Raw genomic sequence first — 18,422 nt, 5'->3', positions numbered from 1 at the left:
TCATAGATAAAAGCCAAATGAAAACACTAACCTTGCTTGGAATAGCATTTTTCCATACGACTTTGTAGAAAGGTGATTTAATGCCTCTGAAATTAAGTAACTGATAGAAGGATTTAACAGAGTACATACCATTAGTTGTAAGCGACCATATAGGAATATCAGAATGAGTAGAAATTTGATAGCTTCCTATCAGATTCAAGAGATTGAATTTATCTGTACGAGACATACGAGGAATACATCTTCTTAGCAATAAGCTCCAATGCCAAGCATTATCTCTAAAAAAGCCTTGACTACGAACATTCACATTTGATGATAATGCCAACTGAGAAAGAGAAGGAAAAAGACTAGATAATGAGTTATGTCCAATCCACTTATCCTCCCAAAATCTAATCCTTTCACCTGAACCAATAGTCCAAATAATATGTTGAAAAAACTCCTCTTTAAAAGAAATGAGAATATACTAGAAGGAGGAATTGTTAGCATTAGCATGTAATATTTGGATTAAAGAGCCTCTGTGAGCATAAAGTTGGCGAAGGAAAATACCAGTATGAGAATTAGGATCAAGATATTTCCATAGCCATTTTGCTAGAAGAGCACAGTTGAAAACATGAATATCTTTTACTCCTAATCCTCCCTCTGATTTGCTTAAACATACTTTCTTCCAATTGACTAAGCACTTAAAACTGCTATTATGAGAACTCCCTGACCATAGAAAGCTCTTTCTAATATTGTCAATCTCTTTGATAACCCAAGTAGGCAATTTGTAGAATGACATGAAATATAAGGGAATGGATGTAAGCACTGAATTTAGAAGGACTAGCCTCCCTCCATATGACAAAGAATTCTTCTTCCAAGTAGACAATTTTTTATGAAAATTGTCTAAGAGAGGTTCCCAGTCAGTTTTTCTAAGCTTTCCATACCGCAGAGGTAAACCAAGATATTTGATTGGTAAAGTGCCAATTTTGCAGCAAAGAAGTTCTGAAAGATATTGTCCCCTCGTAGATATTTTGCCAAAGTATACAATGGAAGACTTGGAATAATTTATTCCCAGACCAGAAATCTCCTCAAAGATGTACATGATTGTTTTTAAAGAGATATATCCTTGTAAGAACTTCTAACAAATAAAAGAGTATCATCAGCAAATTGCAAAATTCTTAACTGATTAAGAGGTAACTTAATACCAAGATTTAAAAGGAGACCATCTTCCACATTGTTGTGAATCATTTTATTCAGTGCATCAACTGCAATATTAAAAAACATTGGTGATAAGGGGTCTCCTTGTTTAAGACCTCTCTTACAAGAGAAAAATTTAGATGGAAGACCATTAACTTTAACAGAGCAGCTAGAAGAGGATACAATATGATAAATCCAATTGCACCATATGCTACCAAAGCCTCTAGCTTTGAGAAGGCCAATAAGAAAATTCCAATTAATGGAATCAAAAGCTTTAGAGAAGTCAATCTTAAACATTGCTACTTCTTTTCTTCTCTTAGAACAATAGTGGATCATCTCATTTGCCATAATGATAGAATCGAGGGTAGATTTCCCTGATTGCCGATTGAGTAGATGCAACCAAATTGGGAATGACTATGATAATTTTTTATCTTGGATGCTCCAAAGTTTTTCCTTGCCCGAAAGGCGCTCCAAAGTTCAACAAAATTTAACTATGATAATTTTTACCGGCTGATATAATCGAATGAGACTACAAAGAGACTACGGAGAGCAATTTTGGTTTCCAACTTGTACCTTAAACTTTATTTTATAAAATAAACCTCCAATCCACTAATTAGTAGTAATTTTGTTTGTCTGAAATCTTTACTTAATGTACTTCCTCATTAACTCAGGCATGATGATGATAGGTTTCTCTCTTCTATGATGTTCGCAGTTCGCATGGCTCTGACGTAGCCAAAATTGTCCTTTGTAGTTTCCTTCGATTATGTTAGCTGCCAAAGTTGCTCTTCGTGCCTGTATGGATTGAATCAATTAGCTGAGGTACCAGAGTTAAGTCTTTGTTAGGATGTTTTTCAAGGTTAAAATTGGATAAACTTTGGTGTAGTTAAGTGCAAAGTTTATCAATTTTTTTTAACCTTTGATATGATCCAACAAGCCCAATCCAGTCAAAACCAGGCCCAAGGCATTCGCCTGATAAGCCCAATTCTATACCCTCAGTATCGTTCACAATGAGACAAATTAAGTATCACTCAAACCATACAAATTACAGGCTCTTCAAGGACAAGAAGCAAAAAACTAATCAACAGTCATAGTGCTGACGCATAAGCTAACCTTTAGCCTGCCATTTATCTTAAGAACAAGATTTGGCCTGCAAAATTTACTCCCATTCCCTCGTCTTTATTCCTTAATTCAGTCTCTAGCTTTTGTCTCATAAAATAAATTCAAATTCTCATAAAACTCTATAAAGAATACCAACCAAGATAGTAATTCACCAAATCAAACCCTTACCTGACAATGACTTTGATGCACAAACTCCGTTTTCTTCCTCTTCTGATTGCAATCTATGTCCCTCTAACAAAATGTCTTCCCTTTGATCGCCGCGAGCTTCTAATGGCTACAATGCCTGACAAGTGGTCAGTTCAACATATGAGAACATATGCCGATACTGAGGAGAAAGAATACCGGTACTAGGTGTTCAAGGAGAACGTAGAATTCATCGACTCGTTCAATGCTAATGCTAGTCGGAAGTATACTCTCGGTGTAAACAAGTTTGCTGACATGACCAACGATGAGTTTCGAGCTTATTAGACTGGGTATAAACTGTTGCGCGTCCGCGGAAGCGTGTGCACAAACCAAACAAGTCGTCGAGCAATGAGAGGAGAAAAACTAACGAGTGCAATTCACAAAAGAACGACCAAAATCACACACAAACACAGAGAATTTACGTGGTTTGGCAAATTGCCTACGTCCACGGGAAGAGGATGAGGAGATTTCACTATATGGAGGAGAAAATAACGGGTTACAACTCTCAAAAATACTCAAAAATAACCCTAACCAAAGATCTCCCACTCCCCAATAATCTCCCTCTCAAAGTGCTCACAACAATCTCTTTTCTCTGATTAAAAACCCTAACAAAACGTGTTTCCTTTTATATCAAAACTCAAACCAAAACAGGCTGGAAAACCAAATCAGCCCAGGAACCCGATATCGGTCAGTGATGATCACTCATCAGTCGAGCAATCAATGTGCATCTGTCGACTGATGAGGGTCCATCAGTCAACTAGTCAGAACACCAATTTCGCGACTCTGTAGATGCATATTATCGGCCAACTGATCATGTTCGATTAGTTGACCGACCCGAAACTTTCTTATAGCTGCTGATTTTGAATGTTTTCAACACTTTGAACAATGCATCGCCGTTTTCTATAATTCTCCACCTCGGCGAAGTGTTCCCAAAACTGAGTCGACACCAACATAAGCACCAATGCATCGCCTCTCCAATTTCGACTGCACTAATATGGTTGCCTACGTACCCCCTCTCCCAAGGGATCAAGCCGTCCATAGTTCATCCAAATAGCCTCGAAAGGCCTCAACAAGCACAAATCCACAACAAGCTTCTACAATGATCGAACTTGTTGCTCGGGACCACCTTCGTGAGCATATCCACTGGATTATCTTTTGCGTGGATCTTCACAAGCTCCACATCCCCATCTTCAAGAACATCTTGAAAGAAATAATAACGAACGTCGATATGCTTCGTCCTCGTATGAAAAATCTGATTCTTCACTAAATAGATATTACTCATGCTATCACAATGAATGATGACGGATCGCTGTGAAACACCAAGATCTTTTAAAAGTCCCCGAAGCTAAATTGCACCCTTAACAGCCTCCGTAATCACCATATACTCTGCCTCTATCGTAAAGGAAAGATTCGAACTTGATAGATTTGTGAAATTACTCGATTTGAACCCTAGATTGGATTCCAAACGAACTCCCAACCACACGAGGAAGGCGAGATCTCTAATGGCAACTCCACAACGCTATCTCCACCGAAACCTAGAACTCTAAGATCTAAGCTTCCAACACCGAATTTACTCCACTTAAACCAAACCCTAGGTCTGAAATCCTAGAGCTCTGATACCAATTGTTGCGTGTCGGCGGAAGCGTGTGCACAAACCAAACAAGTCGTCGAGCAATGAGAGGAGAACAACTAACAAGTACAATCGGCGGAAGCGTGTGCACAAACCAAACAAGTCGTCGAGCAATGAGAGGAGAACAACTAACAAGTACAACTCACCAAAGAACGACCAAAATCACACCCAAACACAGAGAATTTATATGGTTCGGCAAATTACCTACGTCCACGGGGAGAGGATGGGGGAGTTTTCACTATATGGAGGAGAAAATAACGGGTTACAACTCTCACAAATACTCAAAATAACCCTAACCAAAGATCTCTCACTCCCTCATAATAATCTCCCTCTCAAAGTGCTCAAAACAATCTCTTTTCTCTGATTAAAAACCCTAACAAAATGTGTTTCCTTTTATATCAAAACTCAAACCAAAACAGGTTGGAAAATCGAATCAGCCTAGGAACCCGATATCGGTCGATTGATGATCCATCATCAGTCGACTGATCAATGTGCATCGGTCGACTAATGAGGGTCCATCAGTCGACCGGTCAGAACACCAATTTCGCGACCCTGTAGGTCCGATATTAATGCCAAATTAAAACTTATTAACAATCTATCCAAGTAAGTATGATATTCAACAAGTTATGAGCAATGATATGCAATTTAAACTAGGAGCGATATAAACATGAGACAATGGCGATATAAAATAGAATGAACAATGAGCACAAATAATACGCTAAGCCAAAACACAAACACACAATATGATCACGGAGTTCGGTCACTCCGGACCTACGTCTCCGCTCCTCACTCTTGAGGAAAATCTCCACTATCACAACCGGTTTTTAATGTTCACCGAAAACGTTTACAAGCCAAACAATCGGTTTTCTAGCTCACCGAAAACTTTCATAACTCTCACAATTGCAATCACACAATACACCCTCTAAGTGTTGGCCTCTCACGTGTCACCTTCCTCAAGTACTCGGATTTATCACCTCTCCTTAGGCTTTACTACCGATGCCACTCCTCTTAGAATTGATCACATCTCTCACCACACACTTCTCTTGGTGTCCATGGGTATTACAATGTGATCTCACAAATTAAGCACAAATACAAATTGTTTGTTCTCTAACAAGATGAGAAATCAATTAATCTCACACTCAATGCCACAACCTCACAACTCTATTATACAATATGTGAGAATACTAACAGTTCAAGTGAGTTGTGTGTGAACAATGAACAATAATAAAAACTAAACTCAATATAAAATCTAGCTTAATAAAATGAGTAATCAATAAATAAATATATGAAGCTAGAAATTAAGTTTAGAGAAAACTTCTCTGTAAAAAAGAGTAAGAGAGATTGTAATTGAAGTCTAAACACGAAATGGATGATCTTTTCCTCTTGTGAAAACTTCTTCACATAAACTCTTATAAAAACACACTTAAAAACTAAAACCCTTGTAAAACTTGTTTTAAAACTTTCTTCAGTGTTACTTAGAAGTTAGAGGGTAAGGGTATATATAGGGGCCCCAAGGAACCAGCAAAAATCACTAAAAATATTAAAAAAAACAAAATCTAAAAAATAGCAGTTATTATGCAACAGTCATATTATGAGTCGACTTATGACATGCATGAGTCGACTTATGTAGTATAAGTCAACTTGTTATCTTATGAGTCGACTCAGAAGATTAAAAAACACTAACTGTACAACACTTTATAAGTCGATTTGGTACTGTAGCAAGTCGACTTAAAACGTGCATATGACATGATATGAATAGTAAACATCAACTTTAAACCCTCTTTAAAAATATCAAACAAATTCCAAAAAATGTAAACCTTTAAAAAATATTTATAAACATGAATATAAACATGTTTTTAAAAAAATTTCTAATTACACTTTCCAAATATGAAAACTCGTCATTTTGCAAAATAGTCCAAAACATGAAATCTCAATAAATACATGATTTTGACAAAATAATTTCAAACAAGTTTCAAACTTCTTTCAAATGGATTAATAGACTTTATAAAAGATGTAAAATGATATAATTGAGTATTTAATTCTTAAAACATATATTTTGCAAACTTGCAAAAATATAAAAACGATAAACATGATTTCATTGGTATGAAATTGTTAAAGTTGGATTTTAATAAAATCATTTCAAGCACATATAAATATGAAATAAATATGTGTGTATATAAATATATCCAATTATTTCATATTTATGTGGCTAAAACTTGAAAGCAAATAAAGTGAAAACGATGTGTGTGTGTGTGTGTATAATATTGAGCTTGAAATATTTACACACAAGTATAAACTCCTAAAAACTAAAACACTATACCCAAGCTAATGATCTCTCATTGAAGCTCGATCTTGGTTACGGATAAAGCTTGATCTTGAATCTTTGACTTGAATGTATTGGCTTCATTTCGGTATTCCTACCAACCTCCTTTGAATGTGATCGTGAATGAGTAATTTTTCATCCAACCTCCGACAATAGGTTATTTGTGTAGTTTTACCTAACAAACAAATGTAAACACTCAACAACACGACGTTAGAAATTGTTTGTTAATCATCAAAACTAGATTAGATATATAGGCTCGTAAACACGAGACCTTACAATCTCCTCCTTTTTTATGATGACAAATAATCTACACAAATAGATATAAAATATGCATGATATCAAATGAATATACAAATTATGATCCACATGCATGAAAAGAACTAAATACTTACTCACAAACCACTTATTTCTCCCCCTTTGTCAATATCAAAATGGGAAAAATAAAAATGAAGAGAGCAAAAGCTCTCCCTATCAATAAGCATATGTGAGTAAAAAACTATAGAGAAAAAACTCCCCTATCAAAATGCCTAAGAGCATATATATAAAAATTATAAAGCAATATTATGTGAGCAAATATACATAGATGTATAAAAGCATATAAGACAACTCACATTTGAAGAGACCAAGGGAACACATATATGTATATAACATTAAGAAAGGTGTTATAAAGGTCTCAAACATAAATATATAAATAAGATATATATCAAAAACAAGAATATTCAAAAAATCAAAGATCAGTTGTTTAATCAATAAATAAAAATTATAAATTATTAAACATGAATCTTGATTAATTAAGAACATGTATAGATATATTAAAACACGTTTTCCAGAGAAAAAAAATAAAAACACAAAAAAATCTTGATTTCAAGATCGAAAAGATTTTGGTACACAAGTACTCTTGGTGCTAAAAGATTTAGGGACATGACCCCATCATTTAAGTCCAAAGCCCTAGGGTTATGATCCCATTTGGACGCATTTTGTGCACGGGTCCGGTCATTGCAATAATCATGCAAATGACTCTTCCTATTACAATAGGTACAATAAAATAGATGCATTTGTTTTTATTGACCTTGTGGTTGTGCACGAGATACACTTGCAAATAAATGTGGTCTTTTAAAATTATTTTGTAAATGTGAAACTTTTTCAAGTTAAAATAAAATTTGGCTAAATGGCCAACTCTACCACAAAAATCACAATTATATACATGAGCATGCTTATGATGGGCATTGTGTGCATGCAGGTGTATGTGTGATGAAGAAACTTTATGAGATGCACATGGATTAATATTAGACTTAGTAGATTTTTGTGCATTATAGAAAAGTTTTGCAAGGTGGCATTTACGATCGCAAATAGTGCACTTATAAATTTTGCTATATATGTGTGCATAGTGAGTGGATGATTATGGATTATTTGTCCTAGACTTAGCACGCATATTCACAAGCTTCTTATGATTATCAATATATTTGGTTAAGGTAGAATCTAAAGAAGAAATACGGTTGTTTACGTGATTCAACTCTTTATTTGCACATTTATATTGATAATAGAAGTAGAACAAATATGATTATTCTTGAAAGAATTAAATTCATTTCTAATAGTTTCTACATCTAAAATGATATTATTTTTCTCATGAGTTAAACTAACAACATTTAAAATTAAAGAATCATGATCCAATTTTAATTTTTTATTCTTATCTTTTAGGATCACATTCTCTTTAGAAATTAAATCAAACTTGGATGCTAGCAATTCATATTCGGACTTTAATTCAACATGCTTGCTTTTAAAACTAACAAAATTAGTATGTAACTTAGTGTAAACATGTATTAATCTATCATATGCACATGCGAGTTCATCAATAGATAAATCACATTCGGATTCTGAATCACATATCATATTAGGGCTAACGCCTAGTGGCCGTGTGCAAGATGAAGCTCTAATAGTAGCACTTGAAGGGGAACCCGCCGGAACGCGTTGCATTTCCTCCAAGTTACCATGATGTGCATCTATATGTTTCCATAATGTATAGGCACTATCAAAACAAGTAAGTTTGTTAGAAATAAATGTATCAAAAGGTTTAAGCAAGAATTCTAACAATAGCTTGTTCAAACCAAACATTCTCTTATCATTTGTGCCCCATTTAGATTTATCTAATTTGGGTACAACATATGCACTATCAATAACTTCTCATAAATCGATATGTTTAGATCTAGCAAATATTTTAAATCTAAACATCCATTAAGCAAAAGAAAAATTATTGAACAATGGAGCAACATTAATATCATAGCTTAAACTAGATGCACCATGTTAGGAATATTGACCCCAAGATTAGTTTGTTTTGATGATAACAAATATTATATGTTGTGTGTATTATGTGCTAACATTTGTTTTGCAGTATCAGAGCTATATCAACAATTATATTCAAAGAGATACTCAAGACATAGATGGGTTCAAGGCAAAATGAAGCAAAGAAGAAGATATACTTTATTGTCAAAATGTAATTTTATATTTTCTTTGCTTAGAAATTTGTACAAGCCTTGATCACTCACACACATGCACACACATAGTGTTAGAACACACTAACACATGCTTAGTGTGTTGGTTAACAATAGAAATCCCCTATGTTAGCCATTAGAGTTTATAAATATTGGGTGAGTCTTAAAACATTTCATTTACACCCCTTAGAAATTAGAATCTGGAAAAACTCAAAAGATCAAAGTTGTAGGTCTCTTCAAGAGCTTTCCAACAAATCTTAAATCACCTTATTCCGATATCGGATGAGAAAGTTACAGTCAAAATACTAAACAGAAAAATTCCAGAATCTGAGTTTACAGTGTAGTCGACTATTATGCCTTGTAGTCGACTACTAAGCGATTTTCTGACTTCACAGAGTCTGTTTAGACTCAGTGTAGTCGACTACTATAACTTGTAGTCGACTACAAAAGCAGTTTTTCCAGATTTCATGTTTAAAATAAGTGACTGTTTATAGCCGTTTTGTGGACGTTAATTGGGTTTAAAATTATGTCATTTCAGAGGCTATAAATAGGTTTAAACATCAGAAAACAAGCACCAAGTTTTGCACTTGCAAGATCAAACATTTTGTGCATATTCACTCTCTAATTTTCCAGATTTTCATGCTAAGTGTTTAGAAAAAGAGAGTTTCTGATATTGCCTTGGTTTCAATCATTCTTAGAGATTGTATAGGCAATATTCAGAGAGTTAAAAGAATCCTAAGCCACTGCAGCACTTCACTACACATTCAAGGCTTATAGGATCAATTGTGTTCTTGCTTCAAAAAGGATTTCTCTCGGGTTTGAGAGGGTTGATCTCTTGGTTTAGAGATTGGGTGGCAATTGGCATGGTCTTGTCAATTGGTGTTGCAATTTGCATGGTCTTGCAAATTGGTCAGGTTTGCTTTTGATTTTGTAAGGTTTCAAAATCATAGTGGAAATCTCAAGCGGGATTTGCTTGGGGACTGGATGTACACCGGGTTGGTGGAACCAGTATAAAACTTTGTGTTTGTGATTGTGAATTTCTGAGATTGCCATTTTTCTTTGCAATTTATAATCTACTTTGCATATATTTTAAAAGAACACTATTCACCCCTCTTCTAGTGTTCTAGTGTATCTATTTCAGATCCTACATTTGGTATCAGAGCAAGGTGAAAGATGGCATCAACAAATACATCACAATTCAAAGAGGGATATTCCACACAGCGACCACCTCTATTCGATGGCACGAACTACAACTATTGGAAGTGCCGAATGAAGATTTACCTTCAATCAATTGGCTACGAACTTTGGAACGTCGTGGAAACAAAATATGAGAAGCCAACAACTCCTTTTGCAGAATGGACTACTTCTCAAAGAAATAATGCAAATTTGGATTCAAAAGCAATGAATGCATTATTTTGTGCACTTGACAAGAATGAGTTCAATAGGGTGTCAACGGCCACATCTGCATACGATATTTGGCATACACTTGAGGTAACTCATGAAGGTACAAATAAAGTTAAAGAATCTAAAATATCTGTTCTTGTGCACAGGTTTGAGTTATTCAAAATGAAAGAACAAAAAGAGGAATCCACTCACATGTGCTTCATGGCACAAGAAGATGAGGTATGCAATAATGAAGAATTATTAGATGCTTTCAATGAATTATATGAAACATTTTTGAGATTAAAGGCTTCACATAATTTTCTTAAAGGTGAAAATAAAAGATTACTTGAAGAAATTTCTGATTTTAATTCTTCTACTATTTCTAATTCTCAAGTAATTGAATTGAAAGAGGAAAATAAATCCTTGCTTAAAGAAAATCATATTTTGACTAATGAGAATGTTTATCTAAAATCAGAATGCAATGATTTAAAAATCCGCATTAATGTTTTAGATAAAGATATTTCTTCTATTAAATTAAAATATGATGATATATGTTTGAATGTTAGTAAATTCAATAAAAGTAAAGAGAATTTGAATAATTTGCTCTCATTTCAAAAATCTTCAAACAATCATTTTGGCATTGGATTTGTTCCTAAGTATTTTATAAAGAATGATTATGTTTTGAAGAATAATAATAAGAATATTCATGCTAAACAAAATAAGTATATATGGATTCCTAAGAATTTGAATATTCATGATAGGAATTATTATATTTCATCTTATATTTATGAAGTTTGCAATTCAAAGAATTACACTTATGTTAACAAATGGAAACCAAATTCCAAGTGGATTTGGATTCCTAAGGGCTAATCCTAATGATATAATATAAAAGGGTACCAAAGTGCTTGATATTTTTATTAAGGTACCCAAGAAAAGAAATTTTTAATTAGAATTATGTTTATTTCTTTTTGCTAATGACAAAGGGGGAGTTATATAGAAAATTTTAATTTTAAATTTTTTACTAATGCTTTGATGCAGGGGGAGTAAAAGATTTTATTTAATGATTTCATGCAGGGGGATTAAAATTTTTATATCTTAATAACATATATTTGTCATCATCAAAAAGGGGGAGAATGTTAGGAATCTTGACCCCAAGATTAGTTTGTTTTGATGATAACAAATATTATATGTTGTGTGTATTATGTGCTAACATTTGTTTTGCAGTATCAGAGCTATATCAACAATTATATTCAAAGAGATACTCAAGACATAGATGAGTTCAAGGCAAAATGAAGCAAAGAAGAAGATATACTTTATTGTCAAAATGTAATTTTATATTTTCTTTGCTTAGAAATTTGTACAAGCCTTGATCACTCACACACATGCACACACATAGTGTTAGAACACACTAACACATGCTTAGTGTGTTGGTTAACAATAGAAATCCCCTATGTTAGCCATTAGAGTTTATAGATATTAAGTGAGTCTTAAAACATTTCATTTACACCCCTTAGAAATTAGAATCTGAAAAGCAGTTTTTCCAGATTTCATGTTTAAAATAAGTGACTGTTTATAGCCGTTTTGTGGACGTTAATTGGGTTTAAAATTATGTCATTTCAGAGGCTATAAATAGGTTTAAACATCAGAAAACAAGCACCAAGTTTTGCACTTGCAAGATCAAACATTTTGTGCATATTCACTCTCTAATTTTCCAGATTTTCATGCTAAGTGTTTAGAAAAAGAGAGTTTCTGATATTGCCTTGGTTTCAATCATTCTTAGAGATTGTATAGGCAATATTCAGAGAGTTAAAAGAATCCTAAGCCACTGCAGCACTTCACTACACATTCAAGGCTTATAGGATCAATTGTGTTCTTGCTTCAAAAAGGATTTCTCTCGGGTTTGAGAGGGTTGATCTCTTGGTTTAGAGATTGGGTGGCAATTGGCATGGTCTTGTCAATTGGTATTGCAATTTGCATGGTCTTACAAATTGGTTGTAAGGTTTCAAAATCATAGTGGAAATCTCAAGCGGGATTTGCTTGGGGACTGGATGTACACCGGGTTGGTGGAACCAGTATAAAACTTTGTGTTTGTGATTGTGAATTTCTGAGATTGCCATTTTTCTTTGCAATTTATAATCTACTTTGCATATATTTTAAAAGAACACTATTCACCCCTCTTCTAGTGTTCTAGTGTATCTATTTCAGATCCTACACACCATACATATCCATAATTATAAATGCAAGCAAGATGAATATAATATCAAAACTAGATTAACAATATAGCAAAGCAAGGATCTTTGACTCTAGGCGGTTAAACCTAAAATCAAAGAGCATCAAGCTCTAATACCAAATGAAATTATCCTAGGGGGGGGGGGGGGAGGGGGGGGGGGGGGTGAATAGGATATATGCTAATCAAATCCGATCTTAATGCTAAATTAAAACTTATTAATAATCTATCCAAGCAAGTATGATATTCAATAAGTTATGAGCAATAATATGCAATTTAAACTAAGGACAATATAAACATGAGACAATGACGATATAGAATAGAATGAACAATGACCACAAGTAATACGTCAATGCAAAACACAAACACACAATATGATCACGGAGTTCGATCACTCCCGACCTACGTCTTTGCTCCTTACTCTCGAGGAGAATCTCCACTATCACAACCGGTTTTTAACGTTCACTAAAAACGTTTATAAGCCACACAATCAGTTTTCTAGCTTACCGAAAAATTCACAACTCTCATAATTGTAATCACATAATACACCCTCTAAGTGTTAGCCTCTCACGTGTCACCTTCCTCAAGTACTAGAATTTACCACCTCTCCCTAGGCTTTACTACCGACGTCACTCCTCTTAGAATTGACCCTGTTTCTCACCACACACTTCTTTCAGTGTCTTTGTGTATTGTAATGTGATCTCACAAATTAAGCACAAATATAAATTGTTTATTCTCTAATAAGATGAGAACTAAATTAAGCTCACACTCAATGCCACAACCTCACAACTCTATTATACAATATGTGAGAATACTAAAAGCTCAAGTGAGTTGTGTGTGAACAATGAACAATAATGAAAACTAAACTCAATGTAAAATCTGGATTAATAAAATGAATAATCAACAAATAAATATATGAAGTTAGAAATTGAGTTTAGGGAAAACTTCTCTATAAAAAAAGAGTAAGAGAGATTGAAATTGAAGCCCAAACACAAAATGGATGATCTCTTCCTCTTGTGAAAACTTCTTCACATAAACTCTTATAAAAACACACTTAAACAAACTAAAACTCTTGTAAAACTTTCTTCAGTGTTACTCAAAAGTTGGAGGGTAAGGGGTATATATAAGAACCCCAAGGAACCAGCAAAAACCACTAAAAATATTAAAAATAACAAAATCTTAAAAATAGCCGTTATTGTGTAACGGTCATATTATGAGTCGACTTATGACAGACATGAGTCGACTTATGTAGTATAAGTTAACTTGTTATCTTATGAGTCGATTCAGCAGATTAAAAAACACTAACTGCATAATACTTTATAAGTCGACTTGGTTCTGTAGCAAGTCGACTTAAAACGTGGACATGACCTGATATGAATAGTAAACATCAACTTCAAACCCTCTTTAAAAATATCAAATAAATTTTAAAAAATATAAAACTTTGAAAAATGTTTATAAACATAAATATAAACATATTTCAAAAAGAATCTTTCTAATTGCACTCCCAAAATGTGAAAACTCATCATTTTACAAAATAGTCTAAAACATAAAATCTCAATAAACACATGATTTTGACAAAATGATTTCAAACAAGTTTCAAACTTCTTTTAAATAGATTAATAGACTTTATAAAAGATGTAAAATAATATAATTGAGTCTTTAATCCTTAAAACACATATTTTGCAAACTTGTAAAAATATAAAAATGATAAACATGGTTTCATTGATATGAAATTGTTAAAGTTTGATTTTAATGAAATCATTTCAAGCACGTATAACATGAAATAAATATGTGTGTATATAACTATATCCATTTGTTTCATATTTATGTGGCTAAAATTTGAATGCAAATAAAACGAAAACGATGTGTGTGTGTGTGTATAATATTGAGCTTGAAATATTTGCACACAAGTATAAACTCCTAAAAACTAAAACACTATACCCAAGCTAATGATCTCTCATTGAAGCTCGATCTTGGTTGCGGATGAAGCTTGATTTTGAATCTTTGACTTGAATGTATTGGCTTCATTCCGGTATTCCTACCAACCTCTTTTGAATGTGATCATGAATGAAAAATTTCATCCAACCTCCGACAATAGGTTATTTGTGTAGTTTTACCTAACAAACTAATGTAAACACTCAACAACACGACGTTAGGAATTGTTTGTTAATCATCAAAATTAGATTAGGTATATAGGCTCATAAACATGAGCCCTAACAGTTCCAAACAAGATCTTATTACCCCACAAGCATTCCGATTCATATTGTCTCATATCGCCTCATCATACTTCGGTGGCCTCTCTTGAGTCATAATTGTCTCCTCTAAAATTTGAGCATTCAATGCATCTTGCACATCACTCATCCACAACCCAAAGTTGATCTTGTCATCATACTTCACAACACTGATCTTTGTATTCTGAAGTGCAAACTGAACTTTACTTGCCATAGCCTTGCTACTCTCACCACTATCTCCTGCTAGTGCTTGCTAATTTTGAATCGTAGAGGAAAGATTCGAACTTGATAGATTTGTGAAATTACCCGATTTGAACCCTAGATTGGATTCCAAATGAACTCCCAACCACACGAGAAAGGCGAGATCTCTAATGGCAACTTCACAACGCTATCTCCACCGAAACCTAGAACTCTAAGATCTAAGCTTCCAACACCAAATTTACTCCACTTAAACCAAACCCTAGGTCTGAAATCCTAGAGCTCTGATACCAATTGTTGCGTGTCGGCGGAAGCGTGTGCACAAACCAAACAAGTCGTCGAGCAATGAGAGGAGAACAACTAACAAGTACAATCGGCGGAAGCGTGTGCACAAACCAAACAAGTCGTCGAGCAATGAGAGGAGAACAACTAACAAGTACAATTCACCAAAGAACGACCAAAATCACACCCAAACATAGAGAATTTATGTGGTTCGGCAAATTACCTATGTCCACGGGGAGAGGATGGGGGAGTTTTCACTATATGGAGGAGAAAATAACGGGTTACAACTCTCACAAATACTCAAAATAACCCTAACCAAAGATCTATTACTCCCTCATAATAATCTCCCTCTCAAAGTGCTCAAAACAATCTCCTTTCTCTGATTAAAAACCCTAACAAAACGTGTTTCCTTTTATATCAAAACTCAAACCAAAACAGGTTGGGAAACCGAATCAGCCTAGGAACCCGATATCGGTCGACTGATGATCCGTCATCAGTCGACTGATCAATGTGCATCGGTCGACTAATGAGGGTCCATCAGTCGACCGGTCAGAACACCAATTTCGCGACCCTGTAGGTTCATGTTGTCGGTCGATCATGTTCGATCAGTGGACCGACCCGAAACTTTCCCGTAGATGCTAATTTTGCACGTTTTCAACACTTTAAACAATTCATCGCCGTTTTCTACATAAACCATCTATGACAAGTGTCAAGGGGGTTCAAGCTGAAAAAAAATCCCCGTTTTCCGTATGAGAATGTAACTGTAGTGCCAAAATCCCTGGATTGGAGAAATTTAGGTGCTGTTACTCCTGTAATGAACCAAGGTCAATGTGGTATGTATCAGATGCAACTTACCAATTTTTCATTGATTAGCTTTTCCCCTCTTTTTCGCATAGTATGATTTCCTTAGACGGGTATTTTCTTTTCAGTTATTTTGAGAAAACAGAATCGTATATTCTGTGAAAGCAATATTGTCCTGTTGAATATGTATACACTATATTCCCTGCATCTTTGCCAAATCAGCAATTTATGCGCTAATGATCTGGATGGACACAGCAGTATCTCTCTCTTTTTTAATCTGGTTAAATTTTTGGCCAGTGAGCTTTGTCATGAGTTACTCTGATATCATGTCAAACATTGTTTTGCTCTTTAAACAGGTTCCTGCTGTACATTTTCGGCCGTCGCCGCCATAGAAAGCATCACCCTCATTCAAGCCCACCGCGAACTCAACCTATCCGAACAAGAAATCGTCAGCTGCGACAACCAGAACAACGCTGCAGGATGCCTCGGCAGCAGCCTCCCAGGCACCTACAAGTTCATCCTCCGCAACGGCGGCCTCTCCAACGAAACCGACATCCCCTACACGGGCACCAACGGCACGTGCATGCTCGCAAAAGAAACGCCCCCCGCCGCGAAAAATCAGCTGGTACGAGCTAGTTCCTAAAAACGGTGAGGAGTAGTTACTTAAAGCTGTAGCAAATCAACCGGTCCCCATTGCTGTTGACAGTAGCGGGTCTCAGTTTGATGCAGGTGGGGTTTTTAGAGGGAAATGTGGGACTAATTTGAACCATACTGTTGTTGTTGTGGGGTATGGGGAGACTGAGGATGGGGTTAAGTGCTGGATAGTGAAGAATTCTTGGGGTGAGGATTGGGGAGAGGTGGGGTATATGAGGAATATTGAGAGGGATGTTGAGGCTAAAGAGGGGATGTGTGGGTTAGCAATGGATGCGTCTTATCCTCTTCTTTGATGTCTTATGTTGTTTGAACTTGGTATTATGCCTTGTTCCCCAAGGAATGAAACTTCTTCAGTTACAAAAACAGAATGTTTCTAATATTAATTAAGTTTTACTAATGTTAGAGAAGCGTAAAGCAGTTGGTTATGTAGGAGTTATATATAAGAATCTTGAAAACAAAGATATTAGGAGGATATTACCACACTTGTATGATGTGTAGCCATAGCTAACGATATCTCATAGTATCTAATAATTCTATATCTAGCAATATCATTAGATATTTAAGCACACCCATGGTCTATTCTCCCACCTTTTCCAACGGATTTGATACTATATATATAAATAGAAAATTATCTACACAAGATTAATTAAGAGGAGAAAAAACAGCCAATTATAGGCATGCATATATGAAACAAATGGTGGTGGAAGTCCGCAATTTTAAGCCACTTGTTGATAGATTTTCACAAGCAAGCCAGTAATATAATCACACACACTATTTGAATTACCCAAAATACATTTCTCAGGTTCTGAAGTTACTTTGTAGTTTCATATGTCAAAATTCATACATTCTGACTAACAATTTCAATTTTCTTAGCAGTATATTGACTAACACACATCCTTAACAAGTCAAAAATAGAAAGAAAACAATATATGGAATAAGGGCCCATACATTCTGACTAGAATACCAATTCTCATAAACGGGGAATAAATAAACCAAGTCAAAGTGGGATTCATTTGTCAAAATTATAAGTTCAGTATCCTAGTCAAATATAATGTTCTATAAAAAGAAACATACGTAGTTTATTTCGTTCAAAATTACAAACATTGAGTTGCAAATTATAACCGTTTAATTCTCTATAATTGTACTTGAAAAAAATGAATCAAATTTTTAGAAAAATTATGCCGGTTTGCAATTGCAGCTGGAAAAAATAGCTATAGCTAGAACAAAATAACTATAGTAATGTATTTTTTAATAGAAATTACAACTAATGTTACAGTTACGTACACGCTAACCGACCCCTAGATGAAAGCTCTACAGGTAAACCAAACTCAACGGTGTAATACTCTACCGCCTAATTTGCTCATTAAAAGTACCAAGTCGAGACGACGAAGTCATCTCCTCTTCTATATATAAAAGGACGCACTTGAACAATAACAAGTTATAACTAACAAGCTAATAGAAATGGCCACTGCCCTTCAAATATTTATGCAGTGTGCCATGGAGGCGAGCATATCGTCGTCGGACACAGAGATCAGGCGACGGCCCTACCATCGCAACTGCAGCTGCGCACTGCACAGGTCACGTGAGAATAGCCGCAACGGTATGAGTTCTTGCTGCAATACTGTGTCGTATCCGAAGCGTATGCAGCTTGAAGGAGCCAAGGTTTCTGTTTCGGTTTCGTCATCCTCCTCTTCTTTTTCGAGTTTTGGTGGTTCTTAAAGAGGAAAAT

The 18,422-nt window shown here is 34.9% G+C and overlaps 1 pseudogene; it reads left to right on the top strand.

Moving 5' to 3' along the window:
- Positions 2,572–16,986, top strand: LOC109820919 (annotated as a pseudogene).

The sequence above is a fragment of the Asparagus officinalis genome, chromosome 8, assembly GCF_001876935.1.
Source record: "Asparagus officinalis chromosome 8, Aspof.V1, whole genome shotgun sequence".
In the NCBI taxonomy this organism is placed as follows: Eukaryota; Viridiplantae; Streptophyta; class Magnoliopsida; order Asparagales; family Asparagaceae; genus Asparagus; species Asparagus officinalis.
Note: the sequence above shows the minus strand (reverse complement) of the source record. Positions and strands in the feature narration are given on the sequence as shown.